Source organism: Cavia porcellus, unplaced genomic scaffold (assembly GCF_034190915.1).
Source record: "Cavia porcellus strain 051 isolate PalLab524CR breed Dunkin Hartley unplaced genomic scaffold, mCavPor4.1 scaffold_21, whole genome shotgun sequence".
Classification (NCBI taxonomy): Eukaryota; Metazoa; Chordata; class Mammalia; order Rodentia; family Caviidae; genus Cavia; species Cavia porcellus.
Genome location: NW_026947504.1, coordinates 19,458,701 through 19,476,631, shown reverse-complemented (window position 1 = coordinate 19,476,631; position 17,931 = coordinate 19,458,701). Strand labels below are relative to the sequence as shown.

The window sequence follows — 17,931 nt, the reverse complement described above, 5'->3', positions numbered from 1 at the left end:
TGAGAATGTAAAAGACGTGTTTATAACTATGTTTCATCACTTGTTAGTATGTCACTTGGAATGAGATAGCTTAAAATCATATGTAAAAACATATTAGAGATAATTTTAAATGTTTTAAGATTATTACCAATTCTTTTTTTATTTTCCCAAAGATACACACATGCATCCAATAAAAGTGTATTATTAATAACTTCAGAAATATATTTAACAACACTGTGAATTATAATTCTGTAGGATGATTGATTTATATTTGAGTTATATATGCTTGAACTTCTTTGCAAAGTGTGCCAAAAGAAAGTCCATTTGATATCCCTGACTTGTGAAGATTCTTTGTGCATAAAGGAGGCATGTTTGAACTGATTATCCATGTTTGAACTGCTTATCTAAAATCTATAAAATATAATGTTACTAGTTAGCTTTCCATGGCTGGTACAAAATGCCCAGCAGTAACAATTTAAGAAGGAAAGATTTAATTCCATTCAGATTCCAAAAGGTTCAGTTTATAGTTGACGGTCTCTAAAGAAGTAACTTGGTTTCTTGTTTCCTTTGGCCCCAAATTTATAACATTTTTCTATAGTTTTGTAGATTCTGTTCTCCAAACTTTTCCAAATTCTTCTTGCAAATCTGTTCCAAAGCATGTAAAGCATGTAGTGATAGCAACGGTCCCCCTTCACCGGTACCAATTTTCCATGTTAGTCAGCTGGTGAAAAATATGCAAATCTGTTTAATTTAGCCCATAGTTTCAGAGGTTCAATACATCATCAGCTGGCTCCAAGGCAGGACCATGATGGCGAGAGGGCATGGAGAGACAACACTGCTCACTTCATGTCATACAGATGGGAGCTAGGGAACAGTCCCAGGGAGGGAAGAAACAGAGAACAAACTTTACCTATGGTTACACCTCTGTAACCCATGCAGACACACCCAGAGGTGTGTTTTACTAATCCCCTAGACAGCTCTGAAGGCAATCAAGTTGACAATACTGCTTGACTGTTACAATAACCATATAGAGAATAGAATCTATAAAACTATAGTTCTGATTTTGAGAGAATGACTATATATATGCTTATATGTTAAAATAAATGTTTATATAAACATATCTATCAAACTACACCCAAATATTTTTTTCAATTTTAATTACTGTAGCTATACAATTGATAAGGTATGCTTAAGAGTCATAGTTTCAATTTGGAATATTTATAGATTCATTTATACCTTACCTTCCAAAGTAACAATATTTTAGCCTCCTCTTTGGGGAGTTACTTGTTCTTTGTAAAATGAATAACAAAGAAAAGGAATAGAAACAAAATAAGTGGTTACAGGTAAAATAAACCATTCTACGGGTAATTCCATTCACTGAAATTCTCATCAACCTCTTCATATGTTGAAATCTTAGATACAATGTGGGAAACGGCTGCAGTAGTATAAAGCAGACAATGATGAAACCCAGGGAATACTTGATTTAGAAGACCCTGGGAGCATAGAAGGATCTGGACCCCTAAAGAAAAGCTGTAATAATTTAGAAGTGATCTTCCTAAATTAAATTCTTAACTCACTTATCTGCTTCCTGCAAGTTTGTTTTTCTTCTGTTGCCTAAATCTTCAGAAATTAAAACTTGATGCAGTTTTAATCATTAACCATGTGAACTTTTAACTGTGAAAAAAACTTCGTCTTAAAGTAGATAACTTTTCTTCTACTCAAGCAGTTATTTTAAAGAAGATTTCTTTAGCGAGAAAAAAGTAAGTGTGATAATATTTCAGCAAGTGAAAGAAATTAGGAACTCAGTACATATCTTCATGATTAGTCTAGGCTTAGTAAGGAGTTTTTTAAAGACCTCAGGTCTAAGCCATTCAATATATGGCACTGCCCTAATCCGTCAGGCTGTGTGACCTCTCTGTCTTTCTCTTTCTTTCTCTCACTCTTTTAAAAAAATTTTTTTTATTCTAAGAAGAATATAACCAAATAAAATAAAACATAGTAAAATAAATGAAAACAAAACTGTGAATGTGATACAGGATTTCAAAACAGTATAATAGGAAATCAGCAATGGCTACCAAAATACCTCTTGTTATTTCCAAAATTGCCATCAGACATAATAAAGTCAAACAAAACAGAAAAGCATAAAACTAATCAAAACAAAACATTGAATAAAAAAACAATAAAATGGAACAAAACAAAACAATGAGAACAATATTGGATTTCAAAAATAAGACAAAGAAATCCCGCATAGTTTCTATATTGCCTATTTTTTCCCTCTAAATAGATGCCCAAACTACCGGCTTTCGGTCTGCAAAATCAATCAAACAATATAAGCAGTAAGGTGTTCTTGTACTTCAGTGGCTATCAACTCAGCCTGTGTCCCTCCACACCCACCACTTACTTTCTGTGGGCCGGGTGGGGCTGGTGTTCCCCTCTCCCAGCCTGCCCGCTGGCTGGCTCATGGGAACTCTTGTTTCTCCTCTAGGGCCCTGCATGGTTGCTGCTGGCTCCTGGGAAGTGATGTGTGACCTCTTATGTTTGGTTTGACAAAGTGATGAAAGGACTGGTTAGAACTGGTTTATATATGTTACCACTGGATAAAAAGAAGGAAAAATGCTACGTTAGTCACTCTAATCATGAAGGAACCCAACACTGGGACCCATCTGCCCTCCTATCTTGCAAAATGGAGAGATGGAAAGTGCCTTTTGCCTGTGTGACATTACTGAATCATCCTAACACTTAGACTCTTTGTGTGTAAGCCAATATATCTCTTTATTTAAGGCAGTTTTTACTATCGCCCCCTCCTCACCTGTGGCCCTTAATCCTTGAACTGCTTCTCTATCATAAGATGTCCATCTCTTGTTCCTTTCTATCCATCCATTATTGTTTTCTTTCTTTGTTCTTTGCTTCACTCAAATGAGAAATGACATGCGAGTATTTAAGCTTGTGTGTCTAGTTTATTTCCATCCATTTTCTTACAAATGTCTCAAGTGTGTCATTCTTTATTGCCAAGTAGTATATCACTATTTGTGGACACCACATGTTCTTTGTGCAGTTGTCTGTTTATAGGTATTCAGACTGAATCCATGATTTAGTGACTATGAATTGTGCTGCTGTAAACATCAGTATGTATACACCACCGTAGAATAATGACTTAAGCTTCTGGGAGAAGACAAATAGCAGGGGGATAGCTGGGTCATACGGCATTTCTGATTTCAGCTCTTTGAGAACTCTCTACACTGCTTTCCACAATAGTTGTGCTATTTTATATTCTCACCAGCAGTGAAGCAGCTTTCTGTTTCACCACAGGCATGCCAGCATTTGTTATTGTTTGGTTTCTTAAAGATGACCATTTTTTCTGGGGTACAGTGAAATTTGGGGTTGTTGTGATTTTCATTTCTCTAATAACACGAGATGTTGAACAATTTTTCATATGTTTGTTGACCATTTGTGTTTCTTCCTCTGTGAAGTGTCAGTTCATTTCTCTTCCCTATTTCTTGGTTGGATCGTTAATTTAGACAGTTCAATTTTTTCCTGAGCTCTTTGCATATTCTAGATATTAGTCTTCTATCTGAGGGGTAGCTGGCAACTTATTTTTTCCATTTTTCACATTGTCTCTTTACTGACGATGATTCTTTCACTGTACAGGAGCTTGAAAGTCTGATATTATCCCATTTCTGATTCTTGCTATTTCTTGTGCACTTGTGTTTCTGTTTAGAAAAATCCTTTCTAACATCTATGTGTTCTAGTATTTTACTTTTTTTTTCTTCCCATAGGTTTAATGTTTCTGTTTTACTGTTTAGATCTTTGCTGCATTTTTTGTTTTAATTTAGTATATACTGAGAGATAAGGGTTATTTTTCATCTTTTAGAAACATAACCATTTTTTCCAACACCACTTGTTGAATGCTATTTTCCCACCAATGTATGCTTTTGACCCATTTGTCGAAAGTCAAATAGTTGAATGTGTCTAGGGAGGCTTCTGTGTCTTCAGTTCTGTTCCACTGATCCACAGCTGGTTTTGTTCTAATTCCAGCCAGTTTTTATCAGTATTACTTTATGCTACAGCTTAAAGTCAGCTATTGTTATGCTATCTGCTTTGCTCTAATTGCCCCAAATTATTTTTGCTCTTCTGGGTCTCTTCTCTTCTGGCTCCATCTGAATTTTAGGTTTGTTCTCTCTAGATCGAGTAAAGTATGATGTCATTATTTTAATCAGGACTTATTGCATCTGTGTAACAGTTTTGGCAATATGGCCATTTTGATAATATTGATTCTTCTTATCGAATAGCAGGAAACATCTTTCCATTTTCTGATGTCCTTCCTCTTCAGTCTACTTCTTCAGAGTACTATAGTTTTCTTTGTAGAGGTTTTCCACTTCCTGTATTAGATTAATTTCTATATTTCTTATTTTTGAAGCTGCTGTGAATGACATTATTTTCATAATTTTCTTCTCATTCCATTCTTTGTTGATATACACAAATGGTAATGATTTTTGCATGCCGATCTTGGATCTTGCTACTTTATTGAAATCGATTATTAACTGAGAGTATTTTTGGTGAAGTTCTTTGAGTCTTCTATGTACAGCACCATTTTATCTGTAAACAATAATTTGAGTACACCATTTCCTTTATGTATTTCTTTTTCTTCTTTAATTGCCGTGGCTAATGTTTGAAGTACTGTGTTAAACAGAAGAGGAGACAGGGAAAACCTTGTCTTGTTCTTGTTTTTATTGGGAGTGATTTAATTTTTTCCCATTTTGTCACAAATAACCTTTATCGTATTCAGGTATGTTCCTTCTATACTTGTTTTTTTCAGAGGTTTTTTTTTTTTTTTTTAAATCAAGAAGTGGTATTGGATTTTGTCAAAAGCCTTTTCTGTGTCTATTGATATGATCGTATTGTTTTGAATTTGTTCCCATTTATGTGTTGTTAGATTATTAGATTTATTGACTTTTGCATGTTGAACGAGTTTTTTCATTCTGTGATACTTGAACATGATGAATCATCTGTTGATAATGTGCTGTATTGTATTTGTTAAATTCTTGTAGATTATTTTCATCTATGTTCTTTAAGGAGGTTGGCTAGTAGGTCTCTTTTTTAGTTGCAGCTTCATTTGGTTTTGGTATCAGAGTGACACTGGCTTCCATAAATAAATTTGGGAGTAATTCATCATTTTCAGTTTCTTTTAATGTATCAGAGCCTGAACTTTTTTAGTTGATAGATTCTTTATTACTGTGGCAAATTCATTGCTAGTAATTTAGCCATTAAGCATATTTATGTCTTCTTGGGTTTTAGTAGTTTGTTTATGACTTGGAATCCATTTCTTCAAAATTTACTAATTTGTTAGACTAAAATATTTGCAACAGTTACTACCTTCTGGATTTTGGTAGTGTCTGTTGTGATTTCACCTTTTTTCCTGTTTTCTTCCTTTGGTGAGTGCGGTTAAGAGCTTATCTATTTTACTTACTCTTTAGACTCTTTGGTTAAGTATCAGTTTCACTGATTTCTGCTCTCAAGTTTTAATTTCACTCTTTAATTTGAGTTTGGAGTGGTTTGTTGCTGTTTATCAGATGTCGACATTTTTCGTAAAGATATTTATTTGTACTTAGTGTTTTCCTAATGTGAGTGTTTGATGAATTTTCCCCCTTAAAACTGCTTTTATAGTACCCCAGAGGTTTCTCTGAGTTGTTCAGTCATTGTCATTAATGCCTAGAAATTTTTTTAGTATCTTCTTTGATTTCTTCTGTTACCTGTTGGTTGTTTAAGAATGTGTCATTAATTTTCCAAGAGGTTTCGCCTTTCCTCAATTTTTTTTCTGTAATTGATTTTTTTGTTTTCATTGCTCAGTGGTCTGATAGTATGCATGCAGTAATTTCAGTTCTTTTATATTTAGTTAAGCTGGATTTGTGCAGGAGTACGTGATCTATTTTGGAAAAGTAGCATGTGTTGTTGAAAAGAATGTACTGTGTTGTAGGGAGGTGCAATACACTATAGTTAGCTATTAAATCCATATGCTCAAGGGTGTGGCTCAACCCTGATATTTCTTTAATCTTTTTTGTTGGTTTAATTGATCTTTGTGAAAGTGAGGTTTTAAAATTCCCTGCTATCATTGTGTTAGTGTTTCTTTGATCTTTTAATTTCAGTAGCTTTATTTTATGAAGATAGGTGCTCCAATGTTCATTGCGTATGTTGATCAATGTTATTTCTTCTTGTTGAATTGTTCCCTTGACTAGTGTATAGTAGTAATCTTCTTTGTCTCTTCTAATTAGTTTTAGTTTGAAGTTTACTGAATCTGATATTAGAATTGCTTTCCCTATTTGCTTAGAGGAGTTTGGGACATGAAATATTTCCCACTGTTTAATTTTTAATCTGTGAATATATTTTTGAATTCAACGAGTTTCTTGAATGGAACAGATTGTTGGATTCTGTTTTTTGATCCAGTTTGTCAATCTGTCTCTTTTAATTGGAGACTTAAGGCCATTAACATTGAAATGCATTACTTAGATGTGTTGGTTATTTACTATCCTTACCTTCTTTATTCTTTGTGAATTTTTTTATTTTTCTTTTCCTGATTATTTTTTTGTTGCTGTTTGTTCAGTGGCCTGTGTAGTTTTGCTCTGTGCTGTTAGCACGTCCATTTCATGATTTCTATCTAGAATATTCTTAAGTATTATGCAGAATAGCTTTGCTGCATAAGTTAATGTGGTTTGGAAGTTTTTCTTTTAGGTTTGCAATATTTCACTCCCAGGTCTCCTAGCCGTTAGGGTTTATGTTAAGATGTCTACTGTGATTCTAATTGATTTATCTTTATCCATGTTTTTTTCCTCCTCTGGCAGCTTTTAAAAATTCTGGTTTTTCCCCTCTGGGGAAATTTAATAAGATAATTTAGTAAGATATTTAATAAGACTATGCTTTAGCTGCTTTGTCATGATAGTTGTTTGATGTTCTGTAAGCCACACTTACTTGCATTTTAACTTCTTTTCTTAATTTGAGGAACTTTTCTTCTATGATTTCTATAAACACTAATAATTCATCTATATTATCTTCTAGTGTTTTTGCAATTCCAATTAGCTTTAGATTGCCTTATTGTCATCTGTTAGTTGCTGGATAAGCCTTCCCTCTTATTTTCTTTTTGATTGCTCTGCACACTTCATCCTAATTCACTATTTTGTGCTCTGTGTCAGATATTCTGTCTTCATATTGCTCTTTTCTGCAATTTATGAATTCCATACTCTTTTGATTTTACTTCATGTATTTTTGTCTAACACTTTTTCTCCTTTTGTGAGGATTCCATATCTTGTTGAATCTGTCATTCAAATTTTGGAATGTTTTGGTTAGCATAGCTAGATTTTACCTATTTTTCCAAAATTCGCCATAAGTATATTGAGCGAAATTGCTGTGGACTTTTGGATCATTTCCTCTTTGAAGTAATGTATTGTCTTAATCACTTTTATGAGCTTTTCATAGAGCTCTGCTTCTTGGTGTTTGTTTTCTTCTCTCTTTGTGATCCTTTGCTCTGCCTTGGGAGAGCTAGATGAACTTGATTATCTTCGGTTGCCTTGTTTCCCCTTGCATATGTATGGTTCAGGACTACAAAACTACAACAGTGAGGAGAGTTTCCAGTTAATATGGAGATTTCTGGTACAATATCACCTCCTGTGAATAATTGTCAGCTTTGGGAGCCCAGTTCAAGAATTTACTACTTCTGCTATGTCCTTTAAGTGTTTTGAACTCTGGCGAATTTCTTCTGGTTCTATCAGCCTCAGTAGATTCAATCTCACCACAATTCTATGTGATAGTCCTTGCAGTTACGCTTCTCTCCTTTATCTTTTTCCCTTGTCTTTAATGGGCATTTTGACCACTCATTATTTGCTTGTCCTGCAATACAGTACGTGAGATGGAGGGAGAAGCACAGAAGGTGATTGATGAAGAGTGTAAGACTCTAAGGCTGAGGTTTGTAGGGGGAGGGGATAGTGACAGAGGAGAAGAAAAATTTAATGTGGTGTCTGATTCTACTGGGTACTTGAATTGACTTGGAGGGTGAATAGTGTAGATTTTCAGAGGATTTTTATAGAGACAAGTGTGAGTTATGGGAGGAAGTGGGTCTACTCTGTGATTGAGGGACGCTGTATGGTTGTCAGAACCTACTGATAGGACAGTAGGCTAAGTAATATATGGGAGAACCTCAACTCAGATAAGGAGGATTGAGGGTTAATGCTAGAGAAGAAAGGTGTGACTGTGGCGAGCTGACCATGGGAAACTAAAAACTTTAGAGGAGGAGCTTGTGTATTTGGTAAAAGAATAAAGATATATGGTCATAGTATTGCTTTGGTGAAGGTGACAGAAATGGTGAAGAAGACAGAAAAGGAGCTAAGACTAGAGAGAGAATCTAAATGCTTATTAAGTTAGAGCTAATAGAAAACCAATACATAAAAGTAAAAGCCTAATAAAGACAAAAAACCATGAAAGAACTTAACATCACCCCATACTACTAAATAAATAAACTAACAACTCAAACATATAAGATATCCGATGGGAGCACAGATTAAATATTACAGTAAGACTGTGCATATGTGATTCACATGTAGATTATTAGCTAGAAAATCCAAATGCTCACATCCCAATCAGTTTTCTGAAGTTTCCACTGCAATACGAAAACTAACTCGCACTCAGGCTTCTTTCTAACAGGTTGCTTCTTTCTAGCACACTCTTGGAAACTTTGATCCAGTCCAACTTCTTGGCTTACGGATTCTTGGTGTTCCTCTCCTTTCCTAGGTGTGATGGTGGAATCAGCAGACTGATTCACTGCCATAAAAATGTCCCCTGAGTCAGGAATATTTTGATGAAGTCAAATCAGCTACAGCAGTAACAGGCTAGTAATCAGTTACAGTGATTTCTACCTGGGCAAGGTGAGAACACACCAGGAATCCCACTTTTGTGTCTCCCTTCACCCTGAAGAAAAACAAATCATAGTTAAAGTGTAAGCATCATAATAGCCCAAGTATTGACCCACAGCTAATATGTAGTAAATGTAATAGTTATGTTTCCTTGTATGGATAAAAGGGTATTCAACAGTAATTTTGCATAATCAATTATTAAAGCCCAGCGGGTTGTGGACCGGGTAATGCCAGAAGTAGGGAGAAAATTTTTAAAAGTTTAAAAAGGTCTTTTACCTTGTAATATGAAAAGGTGGAAATGGGAGAGGCACAAAGGGTTCAAATGGTGGTAGAGTATATATATATATATATATATATATATATATAAATTGGAATAAAAAGAGACAAGGGAGGTTTCTCTTTCAATAAGCTACATTGAGAGAGAGGGGCAAGAGGAACAGAAAGACACATACTCACACACTCTTCAAAGGAAAAAAAATTATGTGTGTTGTGTATGTGTGTGTGTGATGAACAGAAAGGAAAATTGTAACAAATAAATAAATGAATAAGTAAAATGATATAAAAGAAAGTTTTCTCTAGTTTTGGAACCATGGTTCTTTCCCACAGACTAGGATTAAAGAGCAGAACTTAAGCTACGAAGTGCTTCTGCTCATGCTGAAAGTCTAAGGTGGCTGTGTGCCCCCAGAATGGTGCTGAATGCAGGCATCCGCATACAGTGGGGACAGGGTGCCAGTGTGATTTCCCAATCCTGTATGACTCAGGTTGAACCTGGCCTCTGACCACATGAGCTGGGTCTGTGCTCACTAGGTCCAGCCCCTCAGCAGGCCTGCTCTCTGGCTAACTGCTGTCTCTTGCTGCTGGCCTTCCCTCCTGCACTCTTGACTTGGCAGCATGGAAGATGGCTCAGAGCCCAGGCGCTGCTCTGAGACCCAGGTTTGGATGCTAAGCCATTCCTTACCACTTTGTCCTTGCTGCTCTTGTTCTGCAGTTGTGGTGGCAGGCACTGGGCTGGGTTAATTCACCAGCTGTTTACCATGGAAGACCCACTCCACATTTTTCTTACAGGTTCCAACTGCTCTTAATTCTCAGTTCTAATGCAGTTCTCTTTTCCTTGTGGAATGTTCTATAGAGGTCTCTGGATAGTGTTCTTTGGGTCAGAAACTTCAAAGCAAAGTTCAGACATGGTTACCACATTGTGTTTGGTTAATGCATCTCTTAGGTCTCTTTCTTTGATGATAGACTCTTCATCTCTGTGTGTCTTGCTGATGTCTCTGAGTCTCTCCAGCATGGCTCCTCCTCTGTTCAGCCATGTTGGATTTCCCAGATTATTCCTTTTTGGTGGTTCTGTTCTGAACTTCTGTGATGTGACTTCTCCTTTAATCAGCCATGTTGAATTCCCTATTTCAGACATTTTCCTTGTCCAAGATCAGTGCTGTTGTTTGGCTGGCACTTCTACTGTCTTATGCAGAGGGGAAACAATGCAAAGCCAGCTCCAACTTGGCGGTGGCGGAGCTGAAGTGTGGAATCCACAGTTGTGGAGTTGGTTCAGAAACAATCTGTGTTGGGCCACAGGCCTGGACAGTCAGCGACTTATAATTGTATCATCACTCACTGCAAAGTTCTTAAATCTTGAGTGAATGAACTGTGGTGTTGTACTAAATTTCAAAAGAAATAAAGTGTAATAAATGCACAAACTATCTGATTGATAGTATTGTTAGTGAAACTCTATTATTTTCTTTGGAAGGCAGAATAGTAGTGTCTTAAAATGTATTTGTTTAATCCCTGGAACTTGAGCCTATATTAAGTTACCTAACAGAAAATGATCGAGGCAGTGAATCAACTAACTTTACATAGAGAAAAGAGCCTAGATTGGCCAGTTAGCTCAGCGTAATCACAGGGTCCTTGTATGCAGAGGAGGGAGGAACAAGAGTTTTGGTTTGGGGGAGGTCTAATAACTGAAGAAAGGTACAGAGAAATGTGACTTGAGAAGAACTCAACTCTTCATAGATAATTTTGAAAATGAAAGAAGGTCCTACAAGTGAAGATAGATGAGACACTTCTAGAACCTGAAAGCAGCAAAGTAGAACTTCCCCGGGGTCTCCAGACCAGAGTCCGGAAGCTCTGCATGCAACTAAACTGTGCTGGCGAGTTCCGAAGCAAACTCCAAGGAACAGAAAAGAATGCAGTAAGGAGACAGATAATTTTTATAGAAGCTATTGCAAAATCTGTATACTTTACAATAGAAAGTCACACCCCATTAATTAAGTGTAAAGCACAGATAAAGAGAGAAGAGTACTCCAAGTATTTAACCTGCAAGATCAGGAAATTTGGCACTATGTTGAATTTTGAGATCTAGTATAGAGCTTGACATTAGATTTTTAAAATAAATTAGTATATATATTAATAAGCATGGTGTATAAATTAGTATAATTAGTACACATATATAAACCTGGGTGCAGGGCCATGCCTAGACTCTTAGAGCATTTTGGAAGACTGTGGCAGAAGGATTCCAAGTTAAAACCCAACTTCAGCAAGTTAGCAACTTCATGAGACTCTCAAAATAAAAACAAAAGGGCTGGATTTGTAGCTCAGTATCATGGGCCACGGTTCAATTCCCAGTACTTAAAAAATAAAATAAAAGTATAACAAATTCAAACTGTGTTGGCAAACAAAATTAGTTACTGTTGATGAATTCTAACTTAGACTGTAGATCCAACAAGGTTTATAGCATTCCTTAACAATGAAAGAAATTAAACAAATGCATTAAAATCATCCCAAGAAAATATGAGGACTTGATGATTTTACAGATGATTTCTAACAGCTTCCAAAATGAATCATCCCAATAAGACAGACGATTTTAAAGAGCAGAAACAGAATGAATTTAAGCAGTATAAATTTCTAACCAAGTTTTGAGATGACCACAGAGAAAAAAAGTTGATAAACTGTTCTTACTTAGGAAACAAATGAAAAAAAGTCAAAACCAAACACTAGCAGATGTTATCTCATAATGTATTTTTTAAATAACCAGTGGGAATAAATTTTAAGTAAAATTTATTCCAGAAATGCTAGGGTAGTTCCACCATTAAAATGTAACTACTTATTCCAATTAAAGATAAAAACCATATGATCACTGAATTTGGACAAAGAAATTTCTTTCATAAAATTCAAAACACATTTATGATAAAAAACATTTGGCAAAATAGTAAAATCAGAAATTTATTAACCAGAGAAAGATATTTATAAGAATCATTTAAATACATTTTTAAATTATGAAGCATGAAAAGCATTCTTTTCTACTAAGAAACAGGGAAAAAATTCTATCATTACTAATTCTATTGAACGGCATCCTGGAAACGTTAGGTCTCAACAATAGTGAATAATGTAAATGTCTGCATAAGAAAAATGCAGAAAATATAGAATTAAATTATGAAAATTGAAAGGGAAATTTAGCAAGGTGACTCTATGTGAAATAAACAGGTAAGGCCAGTTGGGTTTTATATATCAGTAATAGGGGATTATTCAGTTAAAATTTTATTTAATAAATGAAAATAGAAATATGCTTCAGATATATCTAATGACAAACATGAAAGACATATGAAGGATATTATAGACTATAATATAGACTTCAAAAATAAAGACATAACTTGATGAAAAATGGAAATCATGTTAGTGGTCTGAAAAACTATATGCTGTATGAGGAGTTTGCTGAAGGTAGTGTTGTTCAGTAAATGACATTAACATAATAAATCTCACAGAAAAGTTGAACTCAATCTCACATTATTTGAATTTTGTAAAAAATCCATACACATAAAATGCTAATCAAATGTTTGACAAAATTCAACTATATTAATATTAAAAATTTCTGTGTATCAAGGCCAACATGAAAGTGAAAAATGAAAAAAACAAGCTTTTATCCAGGAAAGGCAGCATATTTTATGGACTTTAAAATGTTTTCAGTTGTCATAGATTTTAAGATATATCCATTACTCTATATTCGTATAGTACTGTATGAACAATAAATAGGAAGAAAGTATGATAAATTTTAATTCTAAGTTGTTATTGATTTTCTGTCACATCGTACTGTCAAAAATATTAATCTTTGAATTAGTGGTAAGTAATATTTACAACAACACAAGTCACAAAATATTATAATCTCAGTTATAAAAACAACTTCTTATATAGCTCCATAAGAACTACACAAACAGACATGCCAGATTGGGAAGAAGATCTTAACAGCCCTTTGTAAGGAGAGAATGAATCAGTATGCAAAACAAAATGTTCTCAGATTCACTGACAATAACTGAAATGAATCTTGAGGTCACAAGATTTCACTAGTGAGGCTGACATTTGATATTACCAAATATTAGAAATTTTGTTAATTTAGAGAATAATTATTTCCCTTAGGAGAGAATGTAAATTGGTATAACCAATTTGGAAAATTTTCTTTTTTTGGCAAAAACTTTCAGCAGTACTTTTTGAAACTGGCAGGCATGTAGACTGTGACCATTAAGTCTGTCTGTAGGCATATGTCTAAACTATCCTACATTCACTGAAGACATGGAAGAGGACATTAATACTCATCAACTGATAATAATTTGTCAGGATCTGATTAGTGTATGTATAAATGAACATATTTATATGTGTGTTTGTGTATGTATCTCTGAAGAAAGAAATGAAAGAACTAATACATGATAATGAATTCATATTTCTGTTAAGATTTTGATTACTTTATACTTCAATTATCAATATTTGACAAGTACATATAAACTTGTATATTTATATGCATATATTTGGATGAATGGATAAAGCTAATATATAAGGATGTATTAGAAGGTATCACCTGGGGGGAATTATTAAGATACTTTTCAGTATGTAAGAGTTGCTGCATGTACATAAAAATTCTTAATTCTTAATTAAGTTATACAGGTATTATAGGGCAAATATCTTAACCTATGTGCATATTCTTAGAGGAGGGTTAAAGAAAAAAAAACCCAGTATCTAGGTCAAAGTAGTCAAGTTTGCACACCATTATCTTTTTCCAGTAAGTGAGTTGTTTTTTTAATTTATTGTTTTATTGAGTTTGGCAGTTTGCATGAAAGGAGAGGGAGTCATGTGTGTCTTCCTCCTCGCTTTTTTATAGGAGCTTCAGTTTAGAGCCCTCACATTGAGCAGCTATGCCGGATCTGAGTTTTCTCAAATGCTCACATCCAGGGCTTCATTGCAAGCTCACAACACTGCATTTCTCTTCATTTCTCCAAGTCCATAAGAGTTCTGCCCTTATTTGTGACTTTAACTGTGCATTTGCAAGTTTTTTTTTTCTTATGTTACTCCCAATATTTTCATGCACAAGTGATTTGCGACCAGAAGTTTTGCACAACTGAAGAGATAATTCCTAGGCAGACTTTTAAAGCATATGGTCTATGTCTTTATACATGTTCTACTTAGTCACACCATACAATTTGCACCTATGTTGATTTGCAGCCTTGATTTTATAATTAATATGACATTACATGTTTTGATATTAAATAACTTTAGAAAGTTTCTCACAGATATTTAAATTTTATGCAACAAACCAAGTGATTCTTAAAATTTTTTGTTGTAACATCCTCATTTATTATTGAGAATTATTGAACCTCCCCCAAATTTTTTAAATGTTATGAATTATATTTATACATTACTATAAATATATAAATTTAGGTTCTGTGTATCAATTATTATCAGATTAAAAATTCTTTTTTTTTGTCTTTTTCCTTTTTATCGGTACCAGGGATTGAACTCATAACTGCCTGCCTGCAAGACAGGCGCTTATGCCGCTGAGCTAAATCCCCAGCCCCAGATTACAAATTCTAATGGAGACATTCTAAAAGTAATTAAATAAACAAAATTAAACTCATTAAACAGTAACATAAAGAATACACTTTCATGAATTTTATAAAAATTAAACATTATTCAAAACAAAAAAATAGTGAGAAGACATGGCGTTTTTATGTTTTTACAAATCTTATGTCCAGTCTATAGGAGAGAGTGGAATCTGCTTCTGTATCTTGTTGCTGTGTGTTATTTTGTTTGACCTATCTTGCCTTATCATAGAGAACAAGTTGTAAAATAGAGAAGTATATGGAGGTTTTTTTTTTAGAAAGCTCTTGAAAAGTCACTAAAACCCAAGCAGTGGTCTCTTAAAGATTTGTAGATGTGTGTAGACTGATGAACTTTTGTGTTCTATTGTCTTAATATCCATTGGTGTGCCTTATACTTTAAATGTTTTTTTTTAATCATTCATGTTTCTTAGGATCATTGATCTATTGAGAAATACTAGATTAGTGAGTTCTTCTAAGTGCTGACATACTGCATGATACCAGATGAGGACAGATACAAATTCTTCAACACTTAATTTTCACCTGAAAACTCAAAGGTACTGATTCGCCAAAATAAGGCCATCAATTTCTTTTGCTTCTTTTCTTTTCTTTTCTTTTCTTTTCTTTTCTTTTCTTTTCTTTTCTTTTCTTTTCTTTTCTTTTCTTCTTTTCTTTTCTTTTTTCTTTCCTTTCTCTTTCTTTCTTTCTTTCTTTCTTTCTTTCTTTCTTTCTTTCATTCTTTTTTTCTTACAGCAACAGGTTCACTTTGTTCAATTGTGAATGGCAGCCACATTCCAAGTCCGAATAACTAGCTTTTTTCTTTTTGCTTTCAAATAAAAATGATTCACAAAAATACATACTTGTAAGTAAAACAACCATGTGGCACTGTTCATTGTGATGTCATATTTTAGACAGCAGGAAAAAAAAACTATACTTGTTATACAACATATTAAAATGCATATAAACACATGCTGAGATTTTATCAAGCAAATAAATTTTACTGCTTTGTCTCGGACATTTTTAAGTGAAACTGGCATTTTCCTCTCCTACAAGGGACTGATAAACAATGAAATGACAGTGATGTTTGGTGCCACCCCCTTAATTTGGACAAGACAGTTTTCCCCATCATCATTTTGCACCACCAATAAAATGTGATACAGGTTTAACCTTGCATATATTTCTTGTAAAGGTCTTAGGAGATTTGTTGAAAAAGTTCTGTGGAATGCCAGGGTTCCACTTAAACCTCTTGAGGAATTCTGCCTTCAACTGGCAATGATTGATCTTCAGTAATAGTTAATGATCACTAGCGTGTGTGTGTGTTTGGGTGTACATATAGATATTTCTTGAGACTTTTTAAGGGCATTAAAGCGTGGAAAATTGGTAAATGCTGAAAAGCTGTAAGTGCAGATGGTAATCCCTGTGAGTTCATACCTATGAATATTTTTCCAGTACTTGCTGATGAGTAGATGGTGGATTCTTTACCACCAGATTTCTAGTTACATGACGCTCTTGCTTTCTCGGCATTATGGTTTCAAGGCATAGATGCTTTGGTATTCCTAACAAAAGTTCTCTTTATGCTTTTGAACAGGTGGGATGAGTTTAATATTCTGTATTGCTAAATATTCTGATTTTATGTACTTGAAATATCATCAAACAGATGTTTAGGCCACTCAGGAAGCAACTGCACCCTCCCAGGAGGTAAAAAAAAGAGACAAAAAAGAAAAAAGAAATGCATTAAGATCCTAACACATGTTTACATAACCCTTTTTATGTCAACACTTTACATTTGAGAATCTCCAGCCATTGCCTTTCCAAACAACAATGCATTCTTCAAACCACATTTCAGCAGAAGCAATCATTTTAGAAGAAAAGGTTAAGCCAATGCTTGCTTGCAGCCCTGAAATACTTAAAGAGTCACTGAGATCATCTCTCCAATACCTTTCTGGGTAGAATTATACTGTATGTACTGAAAAGTTAGATCAGTTTATCATGCAATATTTTCATTTTTTGATCCTTCGGGCAAGGAAGAGTGTAAGTCTAACTTCTTTCTATATGTGATACTTTCTTTGAATTTGAGAATCTGATGTTTATCAATTTTTTATATGTTCTAGATAAAAATCCTTTGTCTTAGAGACAACTGGCTATAAATGTTCACACTTTGTGAGGTGCCTTTTCACTATGTGGGGGATTTCTTTTCTTGTGCCAAAGATTTTTAATAAAGTGAGATCCCACTTGTTGATTCTTTGTAGTATTTCCCTTGCAGTTTGGGTTTTGTTCATAAAGTCTCTGCCTTCACCTAAGTCTTCGCTATTTCTACCTGTTTTCTCTTCCAGTGAATTTAGTGTTTCTGTTTTAATATTTAGATCTTTGACCCATTTTGACTTTAGTGCATCCAGTTCTTTTATTGTTCTTGCTTAGGTAGCCAAAACAGTTCCCCATTTACCTTCCTTTTAGTGTGAGCCAAGTTTTTCACTACCATTATACTGTCACAGCTTCCAAGTACAAATACACTGATGCATGTCTCTTTCATAATATGATATTTTAATATTTTTAATATTTTTTTCAAGTCTAAATACTGTATGGAAATGATCTCTCCTAAAGTACTAACGATCCTAATATGATTCCATGACCTTTTTGATCTTAGAAAAATATTGTCTACATCATTTATTTTTCTTCACGGTGATGTACTGGTGAAAATTGAAACTCGATAAGTTAGCTTTTTTCTTTTGTTAAGTATTAGTATAGTAGTTGATATAATCCATGTTATTTGTAAGCAAATGTATAAGTTCTGTTGTTATATATAGAACATTATCATTTAAATGCAGAAAATATACAAGGCCATACAAATTAAAATGCTTTTAGTGATACTCTAATGCTTTGGTTCTTTAGTACCTACATAATATCGTGCTGTTCAAAAAATTGGCTCTTTTTATTTTTTGTGGTACCGGGAATCAAACTCATGACCACACACTTGCAAGGCAGGCATTTAAGCTGCTGAGCTGAAGCACTTGAGCCACTAAGTTAAATCCCAGCCCTAAAATTGGCTGTTTGTATTGGTCACTTTCCCCCCAATTCTAGCCACTAAGTAGTTAGAAAATGCTAATAACTAGAGAATATTGAGATTATTAAGATGTTTGATTTGCATCATGAAAAAATAGAATTCCATTGGGAGTTTTCTTTAAATTACAAGATTCACATTC

At 34.2% G+C, this 17,931-nt stretch overlaps 1 protein-coding gene across 3 annotated transcripts in view; it reads left to right on the top strand.

Annotated features, from left to right (window-relative positions):
• Adamts19 (ADAM metallopeptidase with thrombospondin type 1 motif 19) overlaps window positions 1-17,931 on the top strand; it is a 234,747-nt gene that overhangs the window by 62,228 nt on the left and 154,588 nt on the right. The gene's annotated exons all lie outside the window — the stretch shown is intronic.